This window comes from Hipposideros armiger, unplaced genomic scaffold (assembly GCF_001890085.2).
Source record: "Hipposideros armiger isolate ML-2016 unplaced genomic scaffold, ASM189008v1 scaffold_56, whole genome shotgun sequence".
NCBI classification, from domain to species: domain Eukaryota; kingdom Metazoa; phylum Chordata; class Mammalia; order Chiroptera; family Hipposideridae; genus Hipposideros; species Hipposideros armiger.
Window position 1 is genome coordinate 4,156,983 of NW_017731406.1, and position 17,774 is coordinate 4,174,756.

The 17,774-nt window shown below is 35.0% G+C and overlaps 1 protein-coding gene across 5 annotated transcripts in view; it reads right to left on the reverse strand.

The window, feature by feature from the left end:
- The window catches only part of FAM133A (family with sequence similarity 133 member A), a 49,533-nt gene that overhangs the window by 25,806 nt on the left and 5,953 nt on the right, over positions 1-17,774 (reverse strand). The window contains exon 3 of one of the 5 annotated variants that reach the window (XM_019641094.1): positions 12,816-12,901. The exons of the other annotated variants lie outside the window; for them this stretch is intronic. The gene's annotated coding sequence lies outside the window, so the exon portion shown is untranslated. The remainder of the gene's footprint in view (positions 1-12,815; positions 12,902-17,774) is intronic. 5 annotated transcript variants of the gene reach the window in all.

Consider the following 17,774-nt stretch of genomic DNA (forward strand, 5'->3'; position numbering starts at 1 on the left):
AAATAAATAAATAATAAAAAATTAAAAAAAACTCCACAGACTTATTCAAAGATAGCCAAGTTCTCCGTAAAACAGTGCTGCTCAAGTTATAGTCCAGTAACCCTCAAGATCAGAAGTATATAAGGTGTTTGTAAAAATACAGATTTCTGTGCTCCATCCAAGACCAAGTGTATCAGAATATCTGAGAATGTGACCTAGAAATTTGTAATTTTAATAATTTCCTCAGATTATTATGGTATAAATTAAAGTCTGAACACCATTGCCACAGGGGAAGTTTCAACAAGAGACAATATAAAGAATAGGAAAAAGAAGCATATTCTGTATCAACCCCTCATCGTTTTATTGATTGCAAATGGATGGATAATGTCACCCACATTCCCTTCCATAGAGACTTAATATGTACTTTTTCCCATGTATTCAGTATGTGCTTATTCTGTCAGTGTGCCAGTAGTACCAGGATTAGGGAGTATAATTCAAACTAACTAAAGTCACAAGGTATCAAGTATAAATCAGAATGCACATCTATTTGTTTATAATGGGAAATACTGCAAAGACCAGGATGCCAGTTTGATAACCAGCATATTTTGAATCTATTAAGTAACACACATATAAAACCAAACTATAATCATAAATTACTATGATGAGCCTAGAATTTTATTTTTGAAAGGAATCAGTAGATAGTCGTAAATGATTACTGCCTCAATTTTCTTTTCATTTTTTTAAAGATTTTTATTGGGGAATTGGGGGGATGGGAACAGCGCTGGGGAATTGGGGAAGCGGAACAGACAAGTTGCTGTCCTTTTGTTCTTCAGTCTAGTCGTGGAGGACGCTGCTTCACTGGCCCAAGTTGGTATTATCATTGTGCTCTTCCCGGGCGAGGCAGATCAGTCGCCGGCTTCTGGACGGCCGCTCATGGCGGCTGCTGGCTACACACGGTAGCCCATGGCAACCCACTGCAGCAGGGGCTGCAGCCTACGCCATCGCTGGCGACTCACGGGCAGCCCAGCTCCAGGTTGAGCTGTTGTTCAGCATCTTAGCTGTGGAGTGCAGTGTCACTGGCCCTCATATGTGGGATCTGAACCAGGGCCCTCTGGTGTCCCAAGCCAGTTCTTAACCATTGCGCCACTCGGCCGGCCAGATTACTAACTCAATTTTCATTTGATCTACCTAACCATCTCCACCACTGGGATGGGGACTCTGGTATTCCAATCTGTTAATTGTGGCACCCTCTTTCATAGACATTGCTGGATACTTACAGCTAGCTCTCTGATTTTCCCTAATGTAGTAATTTTCTTTCTGACAATTCAGTCTATTGTTAAATGATTAGATTCTACCTTTTCAACTTATGATCACATTCTATTCATGACTCCCTGAAACTCATCCAAAATTTTGGGGGTTTCCAAATCAAATTTATCTACTCATAAGCAGTCTCTTGGGTTTATTTTACAGGTGGCTTACTTCCCTGTGGCTTTTAATTTTTCTTGCTTGAATTTCTGACCCCATTGTACTGATTGTACAGGGCACTTGGAATTTTGAAAGTATAAGCAATACATTTTTAAATAGCTCTTAAGAATATTCAGTATAATATCTATATGGTACTATATTCTAATAGTAAAAGTTTCCTGGCAGAAGTTTTGCACTATAAGCATTATAGTATGGTAATTAGAGAAAATTTTCAAAACTTTTTCCTGTGCTAAAAACATTCCATAAAGATGGCAAATAAGTATGTGAAAAGATGCTCAACATCATATTTTGTTAGGGAAATGCAAATTAAAACAGCAACAAGACACCACTACATACCTATTAGAATAGCCAAAATGCAGAACACTGACAACACCAAATGTTGGCGAGGATGTGGAGCAACATAAACTCCCATACATTGTTGTGGGCATGCAAAACACTACATCTACTTTGGAAGACATTTTGATGGTTTCTTACAAAACTAAACATACTCTTACCATACAATCCAGCAATCATGCTCCTTGGTATTTATCCAAAGGAGTCAAAAACCTATGTCCACACAAATACCTGCACATGGACGTTTATTGCAACTTTATTCATAATTGCCAAAATTTGGAAGCAAACAAGATGTCCTTCAAAATGTGAATGAATAAATATACTGTGGTGCATTCAAACTTTGCAGTACTATGCAACACTAAAAAGAAATGAGCTATCAAGCCTTGAAAAGACATGAAGGAAACTTAAATGCATATTACTAAGGGGAAAAGGCCAACATGAAGAGACTACATACTGAATGATTCTAAATATATGACATGGGGCATAAAGGGAGAATCTATGACCTTATCTAACAAAAATATCAAAGCAAATCTTGAAATAAAAGAATATATATCGAAGTCACATTACACACACACACACACACACACACACACACACACAGAGGTAAGATTTTAGGAGGGTCCTGTAAATAATACAGATTTTTATGCAAATGTTGTGTACCAGGTAGGCCCTACATATATACATACATATTTCTCTTAACTTTTTTCTCTGTCCAGTCCATCTTCCACACTGCCAAGTCTAGTTACTTCCCTTAGAAAACCAAAACAAACCTGATTCACCTACTCCCAAATTTTTATTTAATTAAATTTGAATTCTTCAGTTTGGCAGAAAGACCCTGGCCTCAACTTGCAGAATTCTCCAACCTCATCTTCCCTTAACTCTCTTCCTCTTATTCTCTACTCTTCCTCTATATATCACTAAGATCACTATGCTGCAGTCACAGAAAATAACTTACTATTCCTCAAATATTCCAGGACTGTTCCTAACTCCTTGACTTTAAACAAGCATGTTGTTTCCTTTGCCTAGAATAACGTCCCTTTAATCTCTGACTTTTCACATCCTCCTAGTAGGAAATAATTTATTTCTTCCTTATATTCCTATGGCATGTTTGCTCAGTCATTCAACCAACATTTATTGAGTGCTTACTGTGTACCCAACACTGTGCTAAAAATTGTTGGCAACATTACGATACAATCATGGACCCTAATCACACAGATTTTTAGGAATGCTAATATTAAATAATCCACAAATAAGTACCTAGTTAAAATTATAATAGCACATAAGCAGTACTTATTCTATAGAATCAGGGAAGACCTCTCTTTAAAAGATAAATAGTTATTAGTCAGGTAAAGGGGATGGGGACTGTCCAAGGCAGAAGGAAAGCATATGTGAAAGTACTGAGATAGTAATGAGCTTGGCTCCTTCAAGAAACAATAGGCCAACATGACTGGAGGGTAATGACTAATGGTGATGGTGGCATGGGATAATACTGTAGAAAAGGGCAAGAGTATGATCACGAAGGATGCTGTAGGCGATATTAAATATTTTGAACTTTGTCCAAAAAGCCATGGGAAGAGTTTTGAACAGAGGAGAGAGACATGCTCATATCTGCATTTTAGAAAAATCACTCTCAAAAAAAAAAAAGAGAGAGAGAGAGAGAAGAAAAAGAAAAATAATTCTACTATGTGGAAAATAAAACGGCAATTAGTATGACTGGATGCAGGAGGAATGTTAATCTACGTCATGAGAGATGATGGCCACTTGGACTAGGTTGGGGCTAGAATGCCATGGCTCTTGAACAACACCCATAACTGAGCATCATACTATACAGCAAGCGTGGAGCCACTGAAAATTTTAAGCAGGGAAGTGATGTGATCATATTTTCATTTTTTTTAACAATTAAAAAATGTAATGAAAACATCAAACTAAACCCAAATAAGTGTGATTCTTTTCTGCAAAAACCTTGGAAATAGTGCGCTGTTTCACAGCATGTCACATTGTCCATCTCTGTCTCTTTTTTAAGGTGTAAGTTCCCTTTAAAATGATTATGTCGAGTAATTTTACAAGTGGTAATCCAGTTTTTATGTCTTTGGTTTTCTCTTTACAAAATGTGGATAGGGTGTGAGGAGAGAGGAAAGGTACCCCTATTATGTCTAAAGTGTCTCTTTTTAAAATAATTTTTGTCCATGAATTTCAATATTTTAATTTTTAAAAGCTCACCTTGACACTTGTATGGAGAAATGATGTTAATGTGCTAAGAAAAAATACAGGGGTGATGGGTTAGGTAGCAGTCCAGGTCTGACAGTCTGGAATGGGATGGTGGCAGTAAATGAAGATGGTCTGGACTAGGATGCTGGCACTAGAGTAGGAGGCAAATGGGCAGATATGAGACACTATTTTGGAAGTAGAAATGAGAGGACTCAGTGACTGACTGCATATGGGGTAAGGGATAAAAAGGAATCGAGGATGAATACCAAGTGTCTGAAACCTGGAAGACAGAGGTACCATTTATTGAGATGGGGCTCACTAAAGAATATTAGTGGTAAAGGGTGGGTGAGCAAATTTGCTTTTGGACATGTTAATTTTAAGATGCCTGTTAGATATCCAAGCAGAGATTTTGAATAAGCTATTGATTTTACAGTCTGAGTTCAAAAGTAATGCATGCTTGGCTGTCAATCTTGCATTTCAGTTAGTTTAGCCTCTGACACTAGATGGAGAATTTCTTTAGGGCAGCAATAGTGATCTGTTATTGCCCGTGGTATCAAATACATAAGAGGTACTCAATATATCTGTTTGTTCCTTTGAATATGTAGTCAATCACAGTCAGTTTTATCACAACGCTAAACACAAGACTAATGCAATACAAAAAATTATTCAGTAATCTATATGTTTTGCATTTACAAGACAAGTGGTAGTTTAGCATGTTACTATGTATTTATTTATTTATTTTTACTGAATTGGCATAGCTTCTATTACTGGGCTTTTGGAGCTAAAAGTGCCTAGAACACAAATTCTCACAAAAATACTCTCATGGTAGAACTTCTAGCTAAGGCTGGATGAGGAGATCAGGAAATCTCCCTCCAAAGTATTATAAACCTGCTCAAAATTAACAAAAGCAACCATTTCAGCACCCTGGAAATTGATAAAAACCATACATCCATCTAAGAGTTTATTCTTGAAAAATTGCTGACTTTGGGGTACAAAGAGTAGGAATGTGTGACATTAGGCTCTGGAGCTGCTTCATACTCCATATCCCCCATCATTCAGCTCAGAGGTTCTGCAAGGATTTGCACACTAAAACCCACAAAACATTGCTGAGAAAGATTAAAGAATATCTAAACAAACAGAAAGACATTCCTTGCTCTTGAATTGGAAAGCTCAATATTATCAAGAAGGCCATTCTCCCCAAATCAATGGATAGACTAAATGCAACCCCTGTCAAAATCCCAGCTGGCTTCTTTGCAGAAATTGACATTGACAAGGTGATCCTAAAATGTATATGGAAACACAAAGGACCAGAATAGCAGAAACAAACTTGAAAAAGTGGAACAAAATTGGAATACTCACACTTTCAATTTCAAAACTTAATAAAGGTACACAGTTAATCAAGACAGTGAAGTATTGGCACAAAGACAGGCATATAGATATGTGGAACAGAATTGAGAATTTAGAAATAAAACCTTACATTTACAGTCAATTTATTTCCCACAAAGATACTAAGACAATTCAATGGGATAAAAGGATAGTCTTTTCAACAAATGGGGCTGGGACAAGTGGATACCCATGTTTAAAAAAATAAAGAAATTAGACCCTTACTTCACACCATATACAAAAAAATTAACTCCCGATGGACCGCAGGCCCAAATTTAGGAGCTAAAACTATAAAAACTTCTAGAAGAAAATATAGGTGAACATTTTCATGACATCAGGTAGGGCAGAGAGTTCTTAGATGTAATATTGAAAGCATAATCCATAGAAGAAAAGAAATTGATATATTGAACTTTATCAACTTTTACTTCTCAAAAGTCACTAATAAGAAAATAAAAATCCATGCCCCAGACTCAAAGAAAATATTTGCAAATCATAGATCTAATAAATGGCTTGTATACAGAGTAGCTGAATAACTCTCACAAGTCAGTAATTGCTAGGGAGAGAAAAAACTCAGTTAAAAATGAGCAAGTGATTTGAATAAACATTTCACCAAAGAAAATGTATAAATGGCTTACAAAGGACGTGAAAAGATATGCAACATCATTGGCCATTAGGGAAACGAAATCAAAATCCCAACAAGAAACTACTACATATCCATTCAAATGGCTATAATGAAAAAGGCAAATGATACTAAGTGTTGAGGAGGATATGGAGAAAGTGGGTCACTTGTGCATTGCTGGTGGGGATGTAACAGGGTACAGCTACTTTGGAAAATATTTTGGCCATTTCTTAACAAGTTAAACAAATGTACCATATAACAGCAATTTTATTCTTAGGAATCTAACCCTGAGAAATGAAAATTCATGTCCACCCAGAGACATGTATGTAAATATTCATAGTAGCATTACCCAAAGTAGCAAAAAAATGTAAAAAAATCCAAATGTCTATCATATAGCAAATGGATGAACAAAACGTGATATACCTATATAATGGAATGCTGTTAATCAATTAAAAGGAACAAGCTATTGATACATGCTACAACATGGATACATCTCAAACACATTATGCTCAGTGAAAGGACCACATGTTGTATGATTTTACGTACTTATACAAAATGTACAGAAAAGGTAAATTTATTAGAGATGGAAAACTGAAGAGTATTTGTGTAAGCCTAGGTGTGGGCACAAGGATTAACTGCTAATGGGCACCAGAGGACTTTTTGGAATGACAGAAAAATTTTAAAAATTAATTGTGGGGTGAGTGTTGCACAACTTTATAAATTTATTAATCATTGAACTATACACTCATAAGAGTGAATTTTGTAGTATGCATATTTCAACAAATGTATTAAAAAACACAGGGATATAATCAATGTAAGAATTTGGTGGACTTCTTTTAAGTCCCCCACTTGGCTTTCTTTAAGTGTAGTAATTTTCATAATTTCTCTGTCTACACTAACACACCTTACACACCAATGAATCACAAGCCTATATCTTTAGCCCTGACTGCTAAGCCTTTTTCCAGTTCTAATCTCATATACCCAGTTACTTGTCATACTGCACCCTGCAAAAGTTAACGACCTCCTCATCTCCACCTCCTACCTCAATAAGCTTTCCTTCTCAATTTTCCCATAACTAACAGTGGTACCTATATCTATTCTGCATTTCTTATAACTTCAGTGTTGCTTTCAGTCTCACTACCTTTATCCCCATATTAAATTACAAACCTAGTCAAACTAATTTTTCTCCAAAGCATCTCTTAAATTTGCCCTTTCCAGTATCTAATCAAGCATCTTAGCATATCTTGCTGATTTTAGGTCCTTATATACAGATGCTAAAGCAATCTACCTCAAGCACTAGTTTTCACATCCCTACTGTCCTTGAAAACCTATAGTAGTACCTTTATGTATACACATACACATATTTATTTTTTCTTTCAAGAAAAGTCACTTGCTGAAAAAAATTTTAAAAAGCAACCATGGAATATGTCACCTACATGTAAGCATAGTTAATACCTTATTGGTTATAATTCCACATATTTTAATGTATATTTATCCCTTTTATTTAAAAACTAAATTCATATACATAATATTTTATAACCTGCTTTCATGACTGAACACTATATTTTGATCATCTTTCTAAGTAAAAAAATATTCATCACTGGGGATAGCAGATTAGTGTTCCTTTGTGTAGGTGGATTTTATTTTATTTTATCAAACTATTACTGTTCCCTGTTATATTAAATCTAAAATTATAAAATTCCCTTTCAAAGTCTTCCCCAACCCTATGTTCTCCAATACCATCTCTTGTCCTTTCCCAACATGAACCCTTCGTCCCAGATAAGGAAACCTGTTTGTACCTCACAGATATGTAGTGATTTCCTGCTTTTTATATTTTTGTAAACCCCTGGCACCAATATATAACATTTTCACGTGATTTTTTTGCATATTAATATAATTGCTCCAGGGGTGCTTCATGATTTGATCTTTTTTTCTCTCCTAAATTATACTATAAGCTACATCAAAGGCAAATTTCAAGGTGTGTTTTTTTCCTGTACCTTCAAAAGAATTACCACAGTGCTGAGTAAACAGTAGACAATCATTAAATGAATGTTGATTTAAGTGAATAACTCACATTTCTTGCACTCATTTATCATAAGTTTATGAGTACCTACTGGGTGCATAATACTGGGCTAAGTGTCATCAAGGAAACAAAGAAATATATGATACATGATATCTCTTCTCAAGGTGTTTACAATCCAGCTGGGAGAAATAAGTAAGGCACATGAAGGGTTAGACAGCACAAGGCTACCATTCAAAGAGGATTTCAAGAAGCAATCCATGATTAAGAAAAAATGAGGAAACAGAAAATGAGTGATTCAGGGATCAGAAAAAGAGCTAAACTGAGCCTAGAAGAGATAAGTTGGACATTAAAAAGTGAGAGAGGCCAAGAGCATTTCAGGCAGGGAAAATGGACTGAGTTAGAAGGACAGAGATGAGAATTCAGAGTTTATGCAGAGAATTTGGGAGAAAATTAAATTTGAAAAGGTAGGTTGAGGCCAGAAAGTGAGTGGTCATGAATGCCTGATTAAGTTGCCCAGATTTTATTTTGTTAAAATAGCCATTTACTGAGCACCTACTATGTGACCTGTGGTTTCCATGCATAGTGGGCATTTGCTGGATATTTGGCATCCATTTCCTCATTCTCATGGCACTGATTTTCTTTTGAGGAGAGACCAATGGGACTATAACTAGAGGCCTTATCCTTCCATAGTGAGGGGCAAGAATTTAAACTGAAAATGACTGACGTTCCAGTTCATCTCATCCTTAATATCATGATTGGACTTCTGATTATGAGGCTCTTGCTGTGTTTTCTGCTTCCTAGGTATCCAGAGATACTTCAGTTGCTGCCTGTTTCCAGACCTGACCCACTAGCCTCCCAGATTCTGTAAAACCCTGTTATTTTTCCAATCAATTAAACTTTGAGTAAGATAGCCAGAGTTGATTTATGTTGCTTATAATTAAAAAGTCCTAATTGGAAACGTTGTATATTATTTTCCACATGTCACTAATAAGGAGACTGTAGATTAGTGAGATTAAGTAACTTTTCAAAGCCATACAGCTGGCAAGTGGCAAATGTGGGTATGTTTGACTCTGAAATCTAAGTTCTATAAAAGTACTTACCAAAGACTGCATGGTATGACCAAGACTCAACTATAGTCTGTCTGATTTCAAAGCTGATGTTCTTTTTCCTACACCATTCTGCCTTTCAATGAGGATTCAGTGCAGATTTTCAAGAAAGGTATGACATGATGAAAATGGCATTTTAGAAAGGTTAATTTCACAGTAGAATATTAGACTGGAAGGGGAGCAAGAGAGCTTGAGGTAGGAGATAAATGAAGAGGATGAAGTAAATGATCCAGATGGGAAATGAAAGTTGCCTGAAATAGTGAAATGACAGTGAAAATGCAAGAGACTATAAAAGGGAATAGTTACCAGAATACTTTATTAGTTGTCATAGCTGTCTCTCTGAAATGGGCATCCCATTAATTTTTAAAAATTATTTTAGAATAACTTGAGTCCAGTGATTTCAAATTACAGTCCAGTAAGCATATGACTTTTACTGGATTAAACAGAATCTCTTAGTAAGCACATTGCAAACTTAGAAGCAAACGTCCATCATCTGCAGCTAAATTATATACACATCATTTGCAGAAAAATGCAATTTGCCTAGTGATTTTATAATCAAGCAACATTTTATGGCCTGAAATTTCTTTGAATTATCACAAAACCACAGGAAGAAAGGATATCACAAAATCTAAATAGTATTTATAGGAGTTGGCTTAAGTTTTTCCCACAAAGGTAAAAATAAACTTTGCAGAAGAATGGTTGATCTACTCATGATCTTCATTTTCTAGGCAACATAGGCTTCTAGAAGCAAGAGGCATTTTCTTCATTAGAAAATAGCTGTACAGCATAGGGAATGTAGTCAGTAATATTGCAGTAACTATGTATGGTGCCAGATGGGTACTAGACTTAATGGGGGGATCACTTCATAAGTTATATGAATGTGTAATCACTATTTTGTACACCTGAAACTAATATAATATTGTATGTCAATATAATATTGTAATACAGTATGTATTATCCTCATTTTACAGATGGGGAAACTGAGGCAAAGAGAGCTGAGAAATTTGCCCAAAGTCACCAGAAGGTAAAAGACACAGCTTACACTTATATACACAGGCCTGATTACACACAGTGGAATATCACTAATATTTTGGGATTAGAGCAGGGATACGATAAGTGCTTTCAGGAAGATTTTCCTGTTTTGGGTGGTTTTTTTTTTCAGGAAAATTTTTCAAAGAACTCTTTATAACATACATTAGAAGTTACGGAACAATTTGGAGGCTGTTGCAAACAGATTAAACATTTAGTCTAATAATTTATGTAATGTTCCTTTGTCATTTTTCATCTTTCTTTTAGAGAAGGCAAGACACATTCTCATGATGTCAGATAATGAAGTTGTGTTAATTAGAGCATTTGGTTACCTCTAAGCAGAACATGCTTAATTAATCTTTTAGATAGTCAAGCATTGGTTGTAAAAGAAGACAGACAAAACCGCTCAATATTATAATTTTGAAATTCTGGTTATATCTGTTTTAAGAGAGTCACTAAAACAAAGTAATGCATCTGGAGAATTTAAGTCTCCACTTTTTGTTCCTCCTGTGTATTAAGTAGATTTTCTGATGATAACTAAAACCAGCAATGAATTCATGAGATATCCTGTCCATTTACTCACTTGTAGTCAGTCATGAAACAACTTCAACTTCTGTTTCATTGCAGAGTTAAGAAAACAGTGAAATGTGAGCTATCTTCATCTTAAAAGTATTAATATTAGATTTGCTGATGCATTAGTCTTTGCTACATGCTAAGCATGTATGTACTTTAATTGAAAAGCCTGCCACAATGGAGAATAACTAAACCAAGGATGTTAGTTCTCACCTTAACAACAAAATGTGACTTTGGATTACAAGGCAAATCCAGCTTGCTTTCTAGGTTGAAAGGAATGGTGCACATATAAAACACAGCAATTGATGCTAATTAAACTCATTAGCCTTGGCCCTGGATCATAGTATTTAAATGGGATAGAAATCCCTATGTGGTCCTGTGAATGGTATAATAATAATAACAGACAACACTTATTGAGCTTTTATGCATCTGATAAATAATTTACATAGATTATCTACTTAATTCTTATATAATAGCCCTATGGAAATAGTTCCTATCATTATCCTGTTTTTTATTATTTTTATTTTTTATTAAAACTTATTGGGGTGACAATGGTTAGTAAAATTATACGGTTTCAAGTGTACAATTCTGTAATACATCATCTATATATGTATATATATATATCACATTGTGTGTTCACCACCCAGAGTCAGTTCTCCTTCCATCACCATATATTTGACCCCCTTTAATCCTCTTCTACCACCCCCTCCCCTCTACCCTCTGGTAACCACTAAACTATTGTCTGTGTCTATGAGTTTTTGTTTCTTTGTTTGTCTTGTTCCTTTGTTGCTTTCAGTTTTATACCCCACATACTATGTGGCCCTGTGAATGGTATAATAATAATAATAATAATAATAATAATAAACACTTACTGAGCTTTTATGCATCTGATAAATAATTTACAAAGATTATCTCCTTAATTCTTATATGATTTGTCCAGGGTCATATAGACAGTAAGTGGAAGGATTTAAATCTTGGCAGTCTGACCTCAGAGCCTGTGCTGTTGCTTGAAACTCACAGGAAAATGGGTCAGATCATCATAGTGCATCCTCCTGGGTATCAATTTTACTCAGGGACAGGGAATCTTATATAAAAATGAATGTCAATAAATTATGGAATGCAAATGAGTCAAATATTGAAAAGAAATGTATAGTTAAAATGTACAGATTACAAAGGAGTTTCCTGCTTTCAGTGGGTAGCTTTAGGTCATACATTCAGGCTCCTCAAAGTACAGGTTTCTCTGCTGCTAGGGGTACTTAAATGGAAAAATTCCTAGGATATTTTTCATTTAATTGTGGATTGGATACATTGGCATTTACTTTAAGCTCTGACCTCCCAGTGTTTGGTTGTTAACCAAAAAAGTCATTAGGCTTGTTAGAATTAATGAAAACCATCTTTTTTTTTATTAAATTAGCTTGTTGTAGTGTACCTTGTCAGTTCAAGCTATGACTCTTGTGTAAGCCAGAGGAACCTGATGACAGGTGCAACTAAAGGTGTTAACACCCTGAGAACATAAATATTACCAGAGGAATAGAAAAGTAACCATGGCTGTCACTTAACTCTAGTTCCAGCACCTCTCTCCAGGAGTTCATTCACTTTTGTTCATGAAACATGGGATAGTAGAGTGGTTAAGAACTCAACATCTGGAAATAAACCATCTGGTTTCACATCTGGGCTCTTCTAATTATAAATTATGTGATCTTGGGCAAGTTATTCACTTAGCCTTAGGACAAGATACTAAGGATAATATGAAGATAATATCTTATAAGGATAGTATGAGGATGATAATTAACTCCTTAATGGGCTCATTTAAAAAATAGTAAAAGTAGAGCACTTGATCAATTTTTTGATAAATTTAAAGTGATAAAGTTAGCTATTATTATTCAGTGGCAACAATGAACACTTATTACATAATGATTAGGATAATTATCCATTATTAGACGATGTGAACAATCTTTATTTACTCCTTAATCTGTCCTAAGCTAAAATCATTAACATTTACAAAAATGACTTTTGGAATACGTAATAATATATGTGAAAGTGTGTTAACTGTAGAATTATTTGTACTGACAAATACCTGGAATCATCTAGAATGTCCACCAATAGGAAAGGCATCAGTTTCCTGAGTCTGTATAACAAGATGATCTCTAAAATCCCTTCCACCTGCAACAAGGACGATATTTTCACAGAGTTGTTGGTTAGGCTTGAGGCCATTACTCTAAGCATAGGAAAGGAAAATCTAAGGTATTAGGTGGGCATTAAGTTTAAATCACATTGCTTTTATTCAACATAGTATTGAAAGCACAAGCCACAGCAATCAGACAAGAAAATAAAATAAAAGGGATCCAAATTGGCAACAAGAAGAAGTAAAACTGTCATTATTTGCAGATGACATGATATTATACTGAGAGAACCCGAAAGATTCCACAAAGAACTATTAGAATTGTTAAATGAATTCAGTAAAGTAGCAGGATACATAATTAATATTTAGACATCTGTTGTATTTTTATATTCCAATAATGAATTATCAGGAAGAGAAATTAAGAAAACAATCTCATTTACAATTGCATCAAAAACAAAAAACAAACAAACAAAAAACCTAGGAGTAAATTGAAACAAGGAGGTAAAAAACCCATACTTGGAAAATTATGAGACATTGAAGAAAGAAACCAAAGAAGACACTAATAAATGGAAGCATATACCATGTTCATGGATAGGAAGGATTAACATCGTTACAATGTCCATATTACTGAAAGCAATCTATAGATTCAATGCAATCCCTATCAAAATACCAATGGCATTTTTCACAGAACTAAGAATAAATAATCTTAAAATTTATATGGAACCACAAAAGACCCTAAATAGCCACAGGAATCTTGAGGGGGAAAAAAGAACAAAATTGGAGGTATCAGGCTAACCAATATAAAATTATACTAAAAAGCTATAGTAATCAAAACAGCATGGAAATTAGCACAAAAACAGACACATAGATCAATGGAAGAGAATAGAAATCCCAGAAACTCCCCCCCACCCCCAAGCCTACATGGTCATTTAATCTATGACAAAGGAGGCAAGAACATACAGTGAAGTAAAGACAGTCTATTCAATAAACAGTGTTGGGAAAACTAGACAGATACATGGGGAAAAAAAAACTAGACCACCATTTTATACCATATACAAGAATAATTTCAAAATGTATTAAAGATTTAAATGTAAGACACAAAACCATAAAACTCCTAGAAGAAAATATAGGCAGTAAACTCTCTGACATAGCTCTTAGTAATATTTTTTCCTGATGTATCTCCATGGGCAAGGGAAACAAAAGAAAAAGCAAACAAATGGGACATCAAACTACATGTTTTTGCACAGCAAAGAAAACCATCAACAAAACGAAAAGACAACCTACTGAATGGGAGAAGATATTCACCAATGATACATTTGATAAGGGGTTAATATTCAAAATGTATAAAGAACTCATATAACTCAACATCAAAAAAATAAACAATCCAATTTAAAAAGTGACAGAGGACCTGAATAGACATTTCTCCAAAGAGGACATACAGATGACCAATAGACATATGAAAAGATGCTCAACTAGAGAAATGCAAATTAAAACCACAATGAAATACCATCTCTCACCTGTCAGGGTGGCTATCATCCATAAGTCAACAAACAAGTGTTGATGAGGATGAGGAGAAAAAGGAACCCTTGTGCACTGTTGGTGGATTGCAAATTGGTACAGCCGCTATGGAAAACATTATGGATGTTCCTCAAAAAATTAAAAATAGAACTACCTTATGACCCAGCAATTTCACTTCTGGGTATTTCTTGGAAGAAGTCCACAACACTAATTTGAAAAGATATATGTACCCCTATGTTCACTGCAGTGTTATTTACAACAGCCAAAATAAGGAAGCAACCTAAGTGTCCATCAACAGACGACTGCATAAAGAAGATGAGGTACATACAGAGGGTGCCAAAAAAAGTATACATGTTTTAAGATAGGAAAACTATTAAAATTGTAATACTCAATTATACCAATCCATAACAAAAGATGAATACAAGTCACATTTGACTTCTGCGATTACAAGAGGCGCTCAGAGTGGTTACCATCAACGTCTAGACGCTTCTGATTATGGCGAACTACTGTTTGAGCAACATTGACCAAAGTGTCCACTTGTGTACATTTTTTGGGTATATGCAATGGACTGTTACTTGGCCATAAAAAAGAATGAAATCTTACCATTTGCTACAACATGGATGGACCTAGAAGTATTATGCTAAGTGAAAAAGTCAAATAGACAAAGACAAATACCATATGATCTCACTTAAATGTGAAAGCTAAAGGACAAAATCAACGAATAAACAAAACAAAAACAGACTCATAGATACAGAAAACAAACTGATAACTGCCTGATGGGAGTGAGGTTGGCGGGCTGGGTGAAAAAGGTGAAGGGATTAAGAAGTTAGTAGTTACAAAATAGTCATGGAGATGTAAAGTATAGCATAAGGAACATAGTCAATGATATTTTAGTACCTATGTATAGTGCCAGGTGGGTACTGGACTGATTGGGGGGATCACTTCATAAATTATTTGGATGTGTGATCACTGTGCTGTATACCTGAAACTAATTTAATGTTGGATGTCAACAATTGAAAAATTAAAAAAAAATGAAAAACAATGTTAATTAAATCACAATGCATAGCTGTTTAAACTAACACATAAAATGTTAAAATATATTAGTTAATATTAGAAGTCATTACTTAACACATCGTGAGTTATTTTATAAGATATATATAGGTCATTGTATGCAAATTTTGTACTCTTAACCTTCATAATCAAATAAAAAATAAATGGTATCGAAAGTAAGCATGAGATACAATGAATGTATGGTTTAGACACTAAAGATTGTATAATTTAGGAGTATCAGGATGTTTGAAAGCTCTCAATAAAGAAAGGGAGTTCTGTGTTATGTAAAATATTAAAATATTTGGTTTGGAATTTTATTTAAAATTGTGTTGATTTTTTCCCCTTTTAAAATAACAGACAAGGGCCGGCTGAGTGGCGTGCTGGTTAAGAGCTGGCTTGGGATGCCAGCTTTGAGCAACAGATCCCCAGTTCGGATCCCACATGAGGGCCAGTGACACTGCCCTCTACAGCTAAGATGGTGAACAACAGCTCGAACTGGAGCTGGGCTGCTGCTGTGAGTCGCCAGCGACGGCATAGGCTGCAGCCCCTGTGGCAGTGGGTTGCCATGGGCTACCGTGTGTAGCCAGCAGCCAGCGTGAGCGGCCAGCAGCCGCAGTGAGCGGCCGTCCAGAAGCCGGCGACTGATCTGCCTCACCCGGGAAGAGCGCAATGATAATACCAACATGGGCCAGTGAAGCAACGTCCTCCACAACTAGACTGAAGAACAAAACAACAGCAACTTGTCTGTTCCCCTCCCCCAATTCTCCAATAAAATATTAAAAAAAAAATAACAGACGATAATCTGTAGGCAGATAATGCCAAGCAGGATGAGTGGTTATTTGACCTTAGAACTACCAGGACCTAATACTATTATTCATACCAAGGAGTTGCCAACATCCATGACATTTCTACCCTTATGCGTATTCGAATTGGAAAATTACAATTTGTAGATTCCTATGCTGCTTCCAAAATAGAAGTCACAGCCTAGTCAGAAAGAAATGCTATGAGTGGTTTGAGACTATGTAACAAGAAAGGTTTCTTTATACACCATCTTGATACAAAATAATACTATGAAAAATCGCAAACAATATTGAATTTGAGTTCTATGTGCTATTACTAGTCCTATTTCAGAGAGGAAGAACAGCCAGAAGTAATAAACGTGAGGTAACTTGTCCAATATCTAATGTAACAAGTAAGAGGAAAAACCAGGATTCAAACCTAGCAATTCTGACTCCAGAGCCTGTCTTAAAATCATTTAGGTCACAGGTCTCATGACGGAAATCAAATGCTGAGACTTGATTATTATTGGAATTCTCCTCTTTTAAACTCTTAAGTAAGGGTTTTGTGAATTGTTTGTATGTCATTTGATACAAAAATGACCAAGACCTATAAAGAGCTTTGGAATATGTATTTGTTATCACCAGCAGGAATATTTGCAGTACTGTAAGAATCATTTTTCCTCAGAAGGACATATTTAATCAAATTAATTTAATATATTTGGGTATTCTGGATGAAAATTACAGAAAGTGTCAATGTGGACTTGTTCTATGTTATCCTAACACAAAATTTAGAAGTAGTTACTGTAGTCATATATACATACATGGGCATTGTTCATCATTCAAATCCTTTGATTTTTTTCCTCCCTTTTTAGTAGAGTTAAATAAAATGCTTCCAAATTTGCAATAAAAAAGGTTTCCTTTCTTTGAATTTTAGTGAGGGAATTCTTCAAATGAGTACTATGGGCAAAATTCTTGAGGGCTCCTATAAACGTGTTACTCTGTGATGTGGACTTATATATTTTTTAAAATGCATGTTATTTTTAATTTGAAAATTAGCATTAAAACAAATATCTTAATTAGCAACTGATTTTCTATCACTGCCATTGCATTAATTGTAACTGCCCTTTTAAACACCATGCATTTAAGGCTATAGTGCCAGAAATGTAATTTGCAAATGTTTCCTTTAAAAATCAAATGCTATACTTATATACTATACTCTTAATTTGTGTATATCCTTATTTTAAGAATGAGTGTGGAATGAGATGATTTTGCTTTGAAAACCACAGTGTGAAATAATAACCATTTTTAATACTATTCCTTTTTAAAATGTAATTTATTAATGGCTGAAAAATACTTTTTTTTTACATTTTATCAAGCAGGTCTGTTTTATTAGAGGCCAGAAAAACAAAGACATTATTTGTGCTCCTGAATAATGTTAGCTACCATTTCTGTGGCTGGGCTATGGACAGCTACACATTGGAAACTCCAGAAAATAGAAAAGCATTTATGTTTCTTGTCTTGACTTGTTTTCTAGTTTATTACTGCCGTCATTTGCCCCTTTCAGATA